This window comes from Harmonia axyridis, chromosome 6 (genome assembly GCF_914767665.1).
Source record: "Harmonia axyridis chromosome 6, icHarAxyr1.1, whole genome shotgun sequence".
Lineage (NCBI taxonomy): Eukaryota > Metazoa > Arthropoda > Insecta > Coleoptera > Coccinellidae > Harmonia > Harmonia axyridis.
The window spans coordinates 39,818,500-39,835,049 of NC_059506.1; the positions used below are offsets into that span (position 1 = coordinate 39,818,500).

The 16,550-nt window shown below is 35.9% G+C and overlaps 1 protein-coding gene across 1 annotated transcript in view; it reads left to right on the forward strand.

Annotated features, from left to right (window-relative positions):
- The first annotated feature begins 316 nt into the window (after positions 1-316).
- Positions 317-16,550, forward strand: part of LOC123683396 (tachykinins) — a 56,635-nt gene continuing 40,401 nt past the window's right edge. Inside the window, exon 1 of the mRNA XM_045622408.1 lies at positions 317-515. The gene's annotated coding sequence lies outside the window, so the exon portion shown is untranslated. The remainder of the gene's footprint in view (positions 516-16,550) is intronic.

A 16,550-nucleotide genomic window follows, 5' to 3' on the forward strand; every position in this document is an offset into this window, starting at 1 on the left:
GTTTCATGAAAATAAGAGAAATGGCAACATACGAAAAAATACAAAAACGGCAGAATTTTTGTTTGGTGTCAAGTTCATGGCAAAAATAACAATAATCCATTAAAATAAGTATAATTTTCAACCATTTTCCTAATGGTTTTCTGAAATGCAAAATCCGGATAAAACTCATCAGGTTATGATCGTTGTGACGTAGTCTCATTCACAAAATTCTGCTTCGGCTAGGTTAGTACCGAGAGCCAGGCCCTTCCTCATAGGTCCCTTCTGAGTATCGCGCCGCCCCTACGGGGGCTGGGGACGGCTACAAGAACGGGCGACTATCGTCGGCCCGAGCCAGAGTTGGCGGTGCAACGATTCGCACCTGTTTTGAAACTGGCTAAAACCACCTGCGATTCCTGAGCGTTCCAATACTTCCCCGCGAGCCTCGAACGAGTGTTCACTCAATTTTTTTTGCTGTTGCGTCTTTTCGGGATTTTTCGACGTGGAAGAACTTACTGGATTTTGATTGGTCGCAAGGGGTAAGTTGAATTTTTTTTTGTGAAGTTTTGAATATTCTCAAGAAAAATATGGAATGATTAACTTCCTCTGGAAGAACTATATTTTTCTCGCTTTTACTTTTCACAAAACTTTTATAGGTCCACTACAAATTTTCCTTACTACTTCATAAAAACTTGGAGTTGAATTGAACATAGAAATTGCTAAATTTTGTAATGTTCGTTTTTTCCTGGATAGGTACTGTTCTTTTAAACAAACTTCATGATTGGTCTTAAATTCAGGTGCACAATTCTGATGCAACAATTCTTAACGAAACTCAAGGTTTCAGGAAATAATTCAATGAAAAAAGTATTGTAAAAACTCCTGACTAAAAGACAAAAACACTTCAAGTTTTTCCCCATTCGATAAATATTCAAAAACAACTCGAAGAAATATTCTCTTGATAATCCTTCTTAGTTTGAATTCTATAATTTCATTCCATATGAATAGTTTTTCAAAAATGTTCTTGTCTTATCTATCACCCCCTAATGAATTTATATGATTAATAACTTCAATGTTCAGAAATTATCACTTAATTATATGCATCTCATTTTTTCTAAGTTTTTTCAATTAATTTTCGAAGAATTGTTTATTTGAAATCATTGAATTCAAAATGAGTAAATAATTACCATAATAGTCGAAGCAATATTATAATAAAACACATTGAAATATTTTCTACCACAATTTCGTTATAGGCTGTTGAACCTGAATTTAGTTTTAATTTATTTTCATAAATTCTGAATGAGTTGGTTTAATAAGCGTTTGAATTTTGGAGGATATTGTTTTCAGAGGATTTCCAATATGTTCATGTTTTTGTTGAGTCCCTACAATGCCTCAGTGGTGTAGTAGTTTTCGGGGTATCGTGTCTTCAGTCGCCCCTATCGTCTACGCCAATGATGATAAGGGCTATTTAGAGCTATTTCCTGATTTTCCGGACTTTACTTCACGAAGAAGTATACTTCTTGACAGTCAGTAGGATGTACGGTTTTCGAGAAAAATTGCTTCAATGTTATCGAGATACCAATATTTGGCCAACAGTTCTCAAAACTTTTGATTCGATCTTCTATTTTGCAACATATTATGAAATGTTTCCTTTGAAACTACTGATTGTGTCTCGATAACATTGAAGTCATTTTTCTCGAAAACGGTACGTCCTAGTGGTTTTTAAGAAGAATACCTTTTTTGTGAAGAAAATTCGGGAAAACCAGTTAATTACTTTGAATTGAACCTACACTAATTGGCGTAGAGGTTTGGGACAACTGAAGACAAAATACCCGTGAAAATTACGCCACTGAGGCATTGTAGTAACTCAACAAATACATGAAAATATTGGAAATCCAATATCTTCCAAAATTCAAACGCTTATTATCCCAACTCTTTCAGAATTTATGAAAATATATAAAAAAAATATTCAAATTCAACAGCCTGTATCTTCGAAGGGATTAGAAAAAAAATTTTTTCGGAAAGAACTTCTTCATTTAACTAGAACTATTACTTCATAAAATTACGACCTGGACTTTTGAATCATCCTTGTATGATTTTCAGAATAATTTCCCTATGCGTTTTCAACGTTTTCCACTACATTTCCATTCATTACCGCCGTGAAAATGCGACAAATCATCGATTTCCACTTCACAGAATAAACCCAGTATTCGCAATAATAATTTTCTTCAATCTCGTTCTTGATAAATCCACCCATTCGAGTAATATCAAGAATTTATACGTTGAATTCATAACGTATGGCACCTACTTTGATTTATTGAGTCAGATTCACAACCGTCGAATCGTTACTTCACCTAGTTTTAAAATTTCTTTCTAACAAGTCATTTAACGAACTTACAGTTTTCCACAGAACTCGTACTTCTGCACTTCTTTGATATGTCTTTCTGCTAATGCCTGTTGAAATGGTGGTAATTCTATCAGTGGATGTGGAAGTCTTTCTGAACTTCAAAGTTGGCAAAATTGCTGTTACATGAGGTCTTGTCATTGTATGAAGGGAAGTTTGCGCTGTATGTTTTAAGTTTTATGTGACTTAGTTGGGAAATACTTGAATTCGTAATGAGTTCTTCATGGTGTCGTATTAACTTGAAACGCACAGAATATTCAACAAAGGGTTTGTTAATCAAATTGATGGTCAAAGTCATCAAGGAAGATATTTTTGTTGAAGCTTCTGGAGGTATACAATAAGATAAAGACTTTTCATTTGCATCCAACTCAATATAAATAAATAAACATGATACAGAATCTTTATGAATGATTGCAACTTCTTCAAAATAATTTTAATCAACTTGTCACGGTTTTGGAACATACAGGGTGATTCACCGGGATGGCCTACTAGACGTTTATGAAAAACTAATCATAATTTTGTGCTGAAAATTTGCATATTGGAGTTTGAGATAATGATCTTTCTTCCTAAAATATTTTCAGATCTCTACAACTTCCGGTTATACCGGAAACAGACTACTACTTCCTTATTTCAAATGGCACACCCAGTATATTATTGCATCATTAGATAGCTTTTTTGACGACAATTTCTGCAATATGCATACCTTGGGTAAGAACTCAACGGTTCATGAGTTGATAGGATCATTTAAAAAAAATGGTGGCGATGGACTCGCATTTTTTCGAATATTTCGGCAGAAAAAGCTTTTTTCGGGAAAAACCTTTATTATTTTCTATTCTTTAGAATAGAAAAAGATAAAAATTCTTCGAAAATAGCTTTTTCTGCCAAAATATTCAAAAAATGTGAGTCCTCATCGCCACCATTTTTTTTTATAAGAATCCCATTAACTCATGAACGGTTGAGTTTCTACCCAAGGTATGCATACTGCAGAAATTGTCGTCAAAAAAGCTATCTGATGATGTAATAATATACTGGGTGTGCCATTTGAAATAAGGAAGTAGTAGTCTGTTTCCGGTATAACTGGAAGTTGTAGAGATTTGAAAATATTTTAGGGAGAAAGATCATTGTCTCAAACTTCAATATGCAAATTTTCAGCACAAAATTATGATTAGTTTCCATAAACGTCTAATAGGCCATCCCGGTAAATCACCCTGTATACTGACCCTGTGCTTACATTATAATATCAAATCTAATAATTATATTCTCGATGAAGAATCAATCAATATAACAAAAAAATGAAATTTTAAAATTTTCGAAAAAATTCTCCTGAGCAACTACAAAAAAAATTTACGGAAATTTTGAATTACACGTGAGTATTTCATGAAACTGGCGCATACACCAATTTGCAACCAAAACAACTTGGTTTCTTCAAACTCAAACTATGAAAAATCTGTAATATTTGAAATATAGAAATTAAACTGGAATCTAATGAAAAATCTGAATTAGAATAATGAATAAAATTCAGAAAACTGATCAAAATTGCATGATAAATAACAGCCAAGTCAAAATTAAATGATTTCGTTTCAATTTCTCCACATTTTTTCGTACCACCCCCGTACATTCTCGTTACAATTTTGTTACGACAGCGTAGGATTGATATGATTAATTTTTCCTTCCGGTTATCACTCCAACTCCAATTTTCCACCGTTTCTAATCGATTCTCGTCTGTTATGAATGAATCACTACCCTTTTCCTGGCAGCTGGCTATTAGTTTTCCCCGCAAATCAACACAAACAAAACTTTCCCGAGAGTGATTCGTCGCTGGGAAAATTATCCCTCTTGATTGAGACGTTTTTTGATGCGGTATTTCGAGATCCTCGTAATCCTCTTATCTTGACAGGATTTTTTTCTCTTTATCGGATTATTGGTATCGGCAAAATGACATAGAATTCGTTGAACAATTTGTCAAATAATATTTCATAAAGGTTTTAACAGGTCAATTGAAAAGTCCCCAGTCTACCATAGTAAAACACATTTTTTTTTGGCAAAATTCGATTTTATTATTCAACAGAGTTGCCTTCGAGGGCGATACAGCGATTATAGCGATCTTACAACTTTTCGATACCATTTTTCTAGTACGATTTGTCTTTCGCTTCGAAGTAGGCCTCCGTTTCGGCGATTACTTCTTCATTGGCGCTAAATTTCTTTCTAGCGAGCATTCTTTTGAGGTCTGACAACAGGAAAAAGTCGCTGGGGGCCAGATCTGGCGAATACGGTGGATGCAGAAGCAATTCGAAGCACAATTCATGCAATTTTGCCATTGTTTTCATTGATTTGTGACACGGCGCATTGTCTTGATGAAACAGCATTTTTTTTCCCCAAATGAGGCCGTTTTTTGACGATTTCATCCTTTAAACGATCCAATAACGCAATATAATAATCGCTGTTGATGGTCTGTCCCTTTTGGAGGCTATCAATAAATATTATTCCTTGTGCATCCCAGAATACTGATGCCATAACCTTGCCAGCGGACTGTTGTGTTTTCCCTCGCTTTGGATTCGGTTCATCGTGTGCAGTCCACTCAGATGACTGTCGATTGGACTCCGGAGTGGAATGATGGAGCCATGTTCCATCTATTGTCACATATCGACGCAAAAATTCAGGTTTATTGAACTTAAAGAGCTTCAAAAACTGCTCAGAATCATTAATATGTTGGTGCTTTTGATCGGTGCTCTTGCTGCAACCATTTTGCACACAACTTTCTCATGTACAAATATTCGTGAATGATAAGATGTACACGTTCAGATGATATCTTCACAATGTCTGCTATCACGATCAACTTCACTTTATTTTCATTCAAAATTATTTTGAGAACTTTTTTGAATTTTTCGTCGGTGACAGCCTCTTTTGGGCGTCCACTGCGTTCGCCGTCTTCGGTGCTCATTTCACCACATTCAAACTTAGCATACCAATCAATGATGGATGATTTTCCTGGTGCAGACCCCGGAAACTCATCTAGCCAAGATTTTGCTTCAACTGTATTTTTTTCCCTTCAAAAAGCAATATTTTATCAGCACACGAAGTTCTTTTTTTTCATCTTTTTTCAAATAACAGAAGTAGCTACACTCACAACGCAATATCTCACAAACTAATGATCGGACTGCTGTCAAATTTTGACTCGTATCGTTTGAAGGTTGGTACTAACCAAAAATCATATGAATTTAATACTAGCACCGCCATCTGTGCATCAGACCGGGGACTTTTCAATTGGCCTAATATGAACTGAAAATTATGGGGGTAGGTTTACCAAATGCGTTTGTTAACAAAATTAAGGGCATGTTTCACTATACTATTTCTGGCTGACAGAATCTGTTGCGTGTACTAGTGAAACAATAATAAAAAAATGTTTATCGCTTGTCCATTCAAAATTCGTTAAACATCTGCAAACGAGCCTATCGATCGGCTAGATACCAATAGAATTACGGTAATAAGAGCCAGTTATTTAATGAAGCAATCATTTCCCATTCACGGGTGCCTCATAAAACACTATGCAAATGACGATCGTAACAAATGAAGCCATGATTTTTTTATGGGTTCATAATGATATTTGACAAATAAAGTTCGATACACCATAATTGTACATTAAATATGACCCTGTTAGAATTTCCACGTACGTATTAATCAACTGGGCGGGCAAAATTAAGTAATTATCACGTGGTTTATTTTGATATCCATCGATTATATTTATTTTGAGTTATCTTCGACATCACGCCGATCAGGTGGAAATTATGGAAAGTAAATTCGATTGCACTGTCGAGTGTTTGCCTACAATAATATATTTTCTGGGTTCGATACCATCAAATTAATACTATACCGCTTTGTTTACGATAATTTTCAGCTAGATATATCAAATTGTTGTTGCATCGTATCCTCGAATACAACAGCAATCAACATGGTCGAATTTTGATCATGAATATCGTTATGAACAGAAAACTCAAACTTTGGAACACGCCTATTTATACCCCTTCCCAGAAATCGATGTTCACATGACATCTAGAATCTTCATTCAACTAAAATGGGATATTATCTTTCCTCGAATTAGATATCTACTCTATGGAGACGCATAGTGTATGAGCTTGCTACTATCCTAAGAGATTCATCTAGCCAAGTAGTTTGATATTTTAACCAACTACTTGACTAGAAAATCAAGCTCGTGAAAAATTACATACTTGAGATTGACTTGACTTGATTTTAGATATTTATTGCTCGAAACAATATCAAGCTACTTGATTTCACTTGAGCTTGATATGCACGCGTTGCACGGCATATATTTCTGCAATCTCGTGCGCGCTTAGACTAAATAAGGGGATTCCTCGAACGCCGAGAGACTGAAGCATTCGCCAGTGTGACTTTATTATTAGTTTTCTCACATTTCTATGAAATCTATAAGTAGATTTTGGTAGTTTCAGAAATATCTTTCCAAACTTTGCCAAAATGACCAAGGGTTTTTTATCAACGCCAGCATCTTCAGCTCCTGTTGAAACACAATTTTCCAGAGCTGCTCTTACAGTTACAAAAACCCGCAATAGGTTAGGCGACAAATTTATAAGATGCCTGTTGGATAGAAATTTATGAAATCAAACTAAGCCTGGAGGTTTCTCAATATTAAAAAAGTTAATTTTTTTATAATTTTTTTTTATGATTCATAGTGATTTAATTTATGTTTTTAATCCGAAAAAATTGATATTTTCGGTTCTTTTATGCAATAAGTTTAATAAATGAAAGTGTTTTTGCAAGGTTCCTTCCCATTTCATCATTTTTTTATATGGACACTTCACAATAAAACTGCTTAAAATCAAGTAGCTTGATATGATTCGAGTACTTGATGAATAAAGACTTGGTTTGAGATTGAAAAACTACGACTTGACTTGAGCTTGACTTGAAAATCAAGCCAAGCCGTGAATCACTAACTATCTTAGATTGTTTACCCTAATTTCGTACCAATAAGCTGTCATAGAACTCCAGAACAGAAGTCCTAGAAGACATAAAATTAAGAAAACATGTTTTAAAAAAAAAACAAATCGGAAATACAAATAGGTTCGTCTTGTACCTAACTAAAAATACCACCATGTCCCAGAGGACTCCTTAAATTTCCCCTGGAACATTTTCCCGAATTAAAAAAGGGTTTCGTGTTCTTTACGTAATGCGATTATCGATGTCTATTCCAACCATTAGCGGTATCAAGGGAGAGGGCTGAGACCCCTATCGATATACTCTCTGCCGAAATCGAGTTATGAAATGTTTTGTATTTCATTATACGCTAGTAGAGGTTAACCACGGTGCTGGTTGAAAGGTATAGGATATAAGAAGCTGGATTCCTACAAGAAATCACTGTGAGTTGTTGCTATCAAAAAAACTGTGAGATTTTTCTATGATCGTGCTGGGAGCAATTAAACTCCAGCTCGATTAAGACGTTCTGAAGAGAAAGAGGCCTATAATTAGTTACTTTTATTGTCTTGTAGACTGCAAATATAAATTTCCAGAGGAAAATATGGACACGCAACTTAGATTTGTTCCAGGTTCTTTTAATATTGCCGTGCTGTCATAGATATTTTTGGAAAACATGTTAGAAGGTAGAAAAGATTGGAAACGTTGTTGACATAGAAACTACATAATATCAAAATCGAATGAAACTATTGGCATACAAAAACAGGAAATAAAAGAAGGCGTTCTATTCAAAGCACATTAATCATGAAGTACCCATAAAATATTCAGATGTTTTCGAAGTGGATTCCCTGATTTTTATGCATTAAACTTCAATCAATTCGATGAATAACTTCAATCAACCTAATGATGATTGAATAATTCTATAATTTATCTGTTTCATCAATATTCCAGTTTGGTAAAGTCAATAATAACCCATTCGGTAGATTAATTGGTGGAAAATGCTCGAAATTCATCTTATATTGGTTTTCACGTGTACCACACATGTTGCCAGTATTCGAAAACTAAAAAAACCGGTTTTCCAACTTCCAATTTACAGCCCGCCGATGCCTAACAATCTCGTGAACAATGGAAGGTTCAATTTGGACTGCCGTCTACTATTTTTTTCGTAAAAAATGTGGCTCGATGGAGGTATTCAATTATATCATTCAAGTACAGCGGTTTCGATTCATTAAGTGCTCCAGACTTCCACTAGTTTCGCGAGGTTTGAATCGGAAAGTATCAAATTGAATATTGATCGATTTCTGTTCAGGAGTATGGGGTGGCCCGTTTGGTGAAAAGCCTCGATTAAAAATTGAACCGATGATTTATTTTTCTGGGCTTACCTGATGTTTATTGGATTGTATTCGATAATAAGCTGTGGAAATGTGGGCGAAGGAAAGGAATTAAGATTTGGTGCGATTTCGTTTTAGATGATATTGGCTCGTTAATTTCGATAATGAACCTTTTAGAAATGTTTGAGTTAATCTTTTGGACGTTTAACGATGAAAATATCAAGGAAATTATGATTTAACAGTATACTCAGCAGTCAAATTCAATTCAATTTTTCGGTATGTTTTACTGTTAACTCAATAACAAAGCAAGATCTAGATTCTAGAGACTACGAATCCCGATGACAGGTGGAACTCTTCAAAATCTAACCAGGATTTTAATTTTTAATAGCCCGCTATCTGGGTACCTGTCACTTTTGAAGCTGCCATCTATTGACATTCGACAAGTAAAGGGTGTTTTTTTCAGAGCTATAGAACTTTAAATTGCAAAAAAACAACGATGGATTATTCGATTGGCATGAATTTTATTTATCCGCAAGATAATCTTGTGGCATTACATTTTAAATATGATTTCTGGCATATGATCGCCACGGCTGGCTCGGATATAGTCCAATCTGGACGTCCAATTTTCGATAACTTTTTCCAACATTTGTGGCCGTATATCGGCAATAACACGGCGAATGTTGTCTTCCAAATTGTCAAGGGTTTGTGGCTTAGACTAATGACTTTACATAGCCCCAACGAAAGAAGTCTAGCGGTGTTAAATCGCAAGATCTTGGAGGCCAATTCAAAGGTCCAAAACGTGAAATAAGGCGGTCACCAAACTTGTCTTTCAATAAATCGATTGTTGTACGAGCTGTGTCACATGTTGCGCCGTCTTGTTGGAACCACAGCTCCTGGACATCATGGTTGTTCAATTCAGGAATGGAAAAGTTAGTAATCATGGCTCTATACCGATCACCATTGACTGTAACGTTCTGGCCATCATCGTTTTTTGAAGAAGTACGGACCAATGATTCCACCAGCCCATAAAGCGCACCAAACAGTCAGTTTTTCTGGATGTAACGGTGTTTCGACATACACTTGAGGATTAGCTTCACTCCAAATGCGGCAGTTTTGTTTGTTGACGTAGCCAACAGAATAAATAGAGAATAAATCACTTGACAGCTGTTAAATCGGTCGCCATCTTGAACAGTAATGCCAACTCAAAGTTATATACCTCGAAAAAAAAAACACCCGTTAGCATCCACCAATCATATATGTATTGAGGGTCTTGTTCCCTAATACTTATGATTCAGAAGGTCAGACAATACGAACTGATCATCACTAATTTGTACTAGAAAAAACCGCTGTAATATTTCCCTCCAAAAACCAAATTTTCGACAAGTTCTCAACCCCAAAAGCTTTCGCATGTTTTCAACCCTAACAACCCCAACTGCGTGGATGAGTTTTTCGACTCCTGCAATTCCTGCTGACTGTGGCGCGTTAAAAACCGGCAGTTTTTCTTCATACGGGTAAATTTCAACGTGAAACAGCTCTCCGCCAGACAGTGTCATGATTATCCCCGAGTCAACCCTTAAACGTGGACTTTTTGAGGATTTATCCGCGTTAATTTCGAGCCAGGTGCAATCCTTGTCGCCTCTCATACATTTTTGAAGTGGCCGAGGATGAGTTTTATGCTTCTCTTGGAGCCTGCCACGCCGAAGAGGGTAAGAATGGGGATAAGTGACAGCGAAATTTGCGAGGGTGTGGGAAGGCAGATCGTCAGGGTAGATGAAGAGATGAGTTTAATTATTGTCTGTTTATTATTCGACAACATTCGTCAAGGAGATGATGAATGTTTTAGATCAATATGTTTTTATTCTGTCTTTAGTAACAAGAACTTATTTTCTTTCTTTTTCTGTTCGGTTTTTGTAAGCAATCGTCTAATCTAACATTTTTGGATTTGGTTGTAACGATGAACCCTGATCAATTTCTTTATCTCGGTTCATTACTATACAGGGTGTTCTTGAATTGGAAGTTCAAAGGAAAATGAGAGATTCCCTGTATGAATTCAAGAAAAAAAGGCCTATAAACATGGGCCTGCAAATGCTTTGTTTTTGAGATACAGTGTGTTTCTTGTAGTCCTTTTTTTTGTGATGATTATACCAGTTCATCGAGTCTTTATTGATATTTGCTACAGATTGAGTCAATAAGTACCAACACTTATAATTAATTTATTCATCACAGATTACTAAGAGGATTTTCATAATAATTTGGATTTTCCTAAGAATTACTAGAGAATTATTTGAAATTTTCTCTCGAAATCGGTAGCCGATACGACAAAACTTCGACTAACGAAAAAGTGTACTACTGAACCTCAGAGTAATAAACAGAGATAGAGGGAGCATATGTCATTTTCAGTAAGCAAATTTTGTCCCCAACATAAACTATTAAATTTGACATGAAGCGCGCGGAAATGAAAACATACCAGTGATACCATATTTCACTCAATTCGCGAGTTTCTCCACAAAGAACGCACATTTTATGTCCCATAGTGAATCTACGTTTTATATCAACTCAAAATATATTGAAATAAATACCTGAATATATCAGAAATTTTGAAAACAAACTTCAAGCGCGCCAAACGACGTGAAACCATCGATGACACTAGTAGCACAAAAGTTGCCAAACCATGGATTTCAGCAGATAGATACATAAAATAATGAATATACTGCTTAATATAAATTCGACAATTAGCGGAAATATCGAATTCCAAATATACCCCAATCATTCACAACAATTTTCAGCTTGAAAATTACACATTTCGCAAAATATAATTGCCCCATCTTTTGCAAAAAACGCAAAAAATAAACCATTACGATTCATAACAAACGAGCAATCATAATGAATGAACGGTTGACTCCAATTTTTTATCACGCTTAATAGCCAAAAATCATTAAAAACAACAAGAGTAGCAATTTGAAACTGATCGATGTTCCAAATTTGACTGGAAGCATCAGTGGCATTACGCGGGAGAGAAACACACACCACAGCATCCACTATTAGCAGGGATTGTAGGATTGAAAAATGGAAATAAATGGATTTTTCTTATCTGGCTGTTATGCGGATGATGCATTGGTACTCACGTCCCATTTTCGATGCATGCCGACAATTTATGAGCTTCAGATCGGAATTGGAGATGCATGCAATCTAGAGGTCGAGTTTGCCACATTGATGTCGGCCCAATGGCCTGGAGAGATGATCGATCAATTCTACAGGAGAAAATCCGTCGGTTCCTCTGATTTTGCATATCGTATTTGCCTATTTGTAGGCTCAGATACTCGAAGAAGTAAAGGGCAAAATGACACTGATTTTGATAGAAAAATTTAACAATTTCTAGGCGTTGTTGAAGCGTGTATCTTTACATAATTGAACAGCATAACCATAGAGAAAGTATACGCATTTTTGCATGTCCCTAACGTGGTTAGGTTACGTTCATGTTGGGGACAAGATTTGCTTACTGAAAATGACATATGCTTCCTCCATCTATGTTTATTACTCCCAGGATGCAAGTTACTTTTACCCAAGAAACAGAAAGAACTAAAACACAACTTTGAAGTCAATAGTATACTCTTTCTGTTAGTTCTGCATCTCAACAATGAAAACATCATAATTCATCAAAAAATCAAATTGTGGTATAACACTTTCTCCCTTCAACTAGTCCTGAAAAATTCTTGCGTAGTTCCAGCGAGTTAAAACCTCTTTTACACGCATTACTTCCACCCCATCTGAGTAAACCTGCACCATATAAAGCTAACAAAAGAGTAGAAACGTTCCCCCTTCACCTCTCTTCCCCCTTTGAAGCTAGGACATTTAGTTCTCGCCTCACATAACGATTGTACTCGACTTGGCACATTAATTATGATAGGAAGGAGAGTCTCTGTGTTTGGGTTCCCTAATCTGCAAAAGTACGTGGAATGTATGACTCTGAATGGGAGGCTGTTGGGCCTGTCGTCATCCGGAGGAGATGTTTGCCTTGCAGGAGTGTTGATTTACTCGGCAGTCGGAAGACAGGGTGAATTTGGATGTGACTTTTACAACTGTCAGGTATATTTGAAATACTGTTAGAGATAACTGTAAAAGTGAGGAAAGCATTGACGTAAAGTCATCGTTTGTACTATTCCTGCCCCAAAAGCAAAAAAAATAGTTCAAATCAATAGTTAAAAGGTTTTGAGCTAAACACCAACTATGACTTTCTATGAGAAATTTTAAATCTCTGATAACTTCAATATTCTTGAATATTTTTCTATATTTAAAACACTTAGATTCAAGATCCAAGTTCCTTTCGATAGGTATCTAAGATACCTATTAGTTGCAACCAGAGAAATTTTGTCATTTCTAAACGTCTTAAGATAGATCACTTCTCAGGACACACAACAATATAGGGTGATTCACCGGAATGGCCTATTGGACTAATTATAATTCTGAGTTAAAAATTTTCATATTGGGGTTTCAGACAATGATCTTTACAACTTCCGGTTATACCGGAAACAGACTACTACTTCCTTATTTCGAATGGCACACCCAGTATATTATTACATCATTAGATAGCTTTCTTTGATGATGATTTCAGTATTTCACTATTTTTGTACGTAGAATCGACTGAAGTAATAAAAATTATAGATTCTAATTTGAAAATTTTGAATTTTGATGAATTTGAGTTGTCCAAGTTCGTGATCTTCTGATAAAAACCCTGTACACTCTTGCTCCAAAATTCAAACAGCCTTATAATACCATCTATTTGCATATCCAAAAAAAATGTGAGTCCCCGACGCCACCATTTTTTTCATAAGAATACCATTAACTCATGAACCGTTGAGTTTTTACCCAAGGTATGGCATATTTCCGAAATTGCCATCAAAAAAGCTATCTAACGATGGAATAATATACTGGGTGTGCCATTTTAAATGAGGAAGCAGTAGTCTGTTTCCGGTATAACCTGAAGTTGTGGAGATCTGAAAATATTTCAGGGAGAAGGATCAGTGTCTCAAACCCCAAGATGCAAATTTTCAGCTCAAAATTAATACAGTTTTCCTTAAACGTCTGATAGGCCATCCCGGTGAATCACCCTGTATTCGAATGTATAAATAATAGCATAAAACAATAGTTGAAAGATTTTGGAACCTTCACCAACTATTTAGTTTCTATGAGAAATTTTGAATCTACGGAATATTTTTCTGAATCTAAAACACTTGAATTAAAAATGAATTTCCTCTTGAAAAGTATCTAAAATACCTAATAATTAACCCCTATAGATAATTCACTTCTTGGGACGCTTAACAATATTTGCAGTCTATTTCATCCAATCAAAATATTTTTCTGAATACAAGACGATGACGCACCTGTCCAGTGCGTTCCTGAATCTAGGACAATCAAACACATGTATCTACCAGATCGATTTCTCCAGGTGGCAATGCTCCTATTTTCGAACCCCTTCCAGAATTGACTGTCGATTACTAACAGCCTCCGAACAGAAGAAGAGTTTATTCGCAACTCATCCAGAATAATTATTCTGCTACAGACACCTTCTTTGACGTTGATCATCCTTATAGACATCCTCACGAAATCTGCAAATATTTGCTATCGAATTATATTTAACGAAAGGCGTCTGGATAGTCCTGGCGTCATGTTACAGATTAGTCATGGCTGAGTTCGGCTATCCAGACCGTGGCTGACACTTCGATAAGTTACTTTCGATATGGAAATTCGTGATTCCGGTTCGCGGGGATGTTCCTGCGGTTGGAAGGCTGAAAAGGGACAGGATGAGGATAACGTTGGGAACCTTTTAATTAACTTCTGGCCTGGAGTTCATGAATGAGATATCAGCGGAATTATTGGCATTCCAATGAGAGAGGGTCTTGGAGATAATCCTTGCTTTCTCAAGCCTGGATTAGTTGGAAGTTCCAACGTTGGAAGGAGGGTATCTCAACTTTTAGAGCTAGTAAAAATGGATGACCATTTGATTTTCGAAAATTATTTTCACCATGAAAGGAATATTCAAGTATAAGACTACTGAAGGAAAGTTGAAAATGGTTATATCAACACTAAGATTTGTTGGATGTCTACAAATCAGATCAATTTAAGTGAAGCAAAGTTCCGTTGTAGGTGACACTAGGCTAAATACAAGAAAGCTGTTCACAACAAATAATGCAGGCAAAGACATTTCATGGGTCAAACTTAAGTTTGATTTGAAAGAGATTGAAGCAATTCCCATCAAATTTTGCATGTTTCTTTAGAGTTATGGTCAATTTTCAATAAGTAACAACTATAATTGGAAAGAGAAGTTTGGCCAATCTCGTACAAACTTTGCTTTAAATCTCTTAAATGATTTTTGAAGTATTGTATCCTAAGAGTAAGTAACAGCGATAGAGGGAGCATCTTATGTCATTTTCAGTAAGCGAATTTTGTCCCCAACATGAACTATCAAATTTAACATGAAGCGCGCGGAAATGAAAACATATCCGTGATACGATATTTCACTCAATTCGCGAGTTTCTCCACAAAGAATGCACTTCTTATGTCCCATAGTGGATCAACGTTTCATATTAACTCAAAATTTATTGGAATAAATACCTAAATATATCAGAAATTCAGAAAACAAACTTCAAGCGCGCCAAACGACGTGAAACAACCGATGACACTAGGAGAGCAAAAGTTGCCAAACCTCGAATTTCAGCAGGTAGATACAGAGAATAATAAATATTCTGCTTATTATAAATTCGACAATTAGGAAAAATATCGGATTCCAAATATTCAAATTTGCATATTTAATCGGGAATCACTGCAATAAATATATTTCATTCAATATAATATGCATTCATAACGATAAAGTAAAATTGTGGATTTGAAAATATATCACAATCCGACCACGTAACTTAACCATGTTGGGGACATGAGAAAATGGCGTATACTCCCTCTTTCTATGTTTATTACTCTATGGTTGTATTTCAATTGACAAACACTTAACCTCATTCCTATTATGGTTTCCTTGTTCCTCGATCGACCGAAAATGTTCAAGTGAAAAATGCCTCGCTACAAACCCACATTAGCTACACAATTGGAGGAAGTGGAGGCACAAAGAACCACCCCACTATTCCTGCAACTACAACGGCGGCGGAGCCTGAACTGTATCTGACGTTTTCAATTAGGAAAATCTGGAATACCGGAGGTAACTCCGTTACCTCGCCAAGTAACTCCTTTTTCGAAGCTCCTAATCCAGTGCCGAATATTTTTCATCGGAAATTGCTGATCCAATCTCATCTCAGGTGCAAAACGGGCTTTAATTAAATATAGATGGGATTCCGAGACAAGCCCTTTTATGCAGTCGAGTCCTGTTTCGATATTAATTTTTATTTATCATACCTTAAGTCCATCTCGGGAATTTTCTTTTGAAAAATCACGGAAAGGGTTTATATTTACGCCCACCAGGACCGTGCTACGTGTTTGACGCAGGAACAATCTTCTGCATCGCCATGGCCTGGAAGATGGATAATTGGAGAAGGTCGTTAGCAATTTGCTACAGACGGAAGAACGTGTTCTGTTATTTATATAGGGACATTTACGGGTTATGGCCTAGGGAAAATTCTTATCTTTGGTTCTACGTGTTTTCCGGATTTTTTGTTGGGGGGCAAAATGACACAGTTCATGGATTCGTTTTTCACATTCGAATATTGACAAATGAACACTACAATTTGTGGTTTCAAGACTCCACGTGTATCCAATATACAGGGTGATTCACGGCGATGGCCTATTAGACGTTCTTGGAAAACTAATCATAATTTTGTGCTGAAAATTTGGATGTTGGGGTTTGAGACAATGATCTTTCTCCCTGAAATATTTTCAGATCTTCACAACTTCCT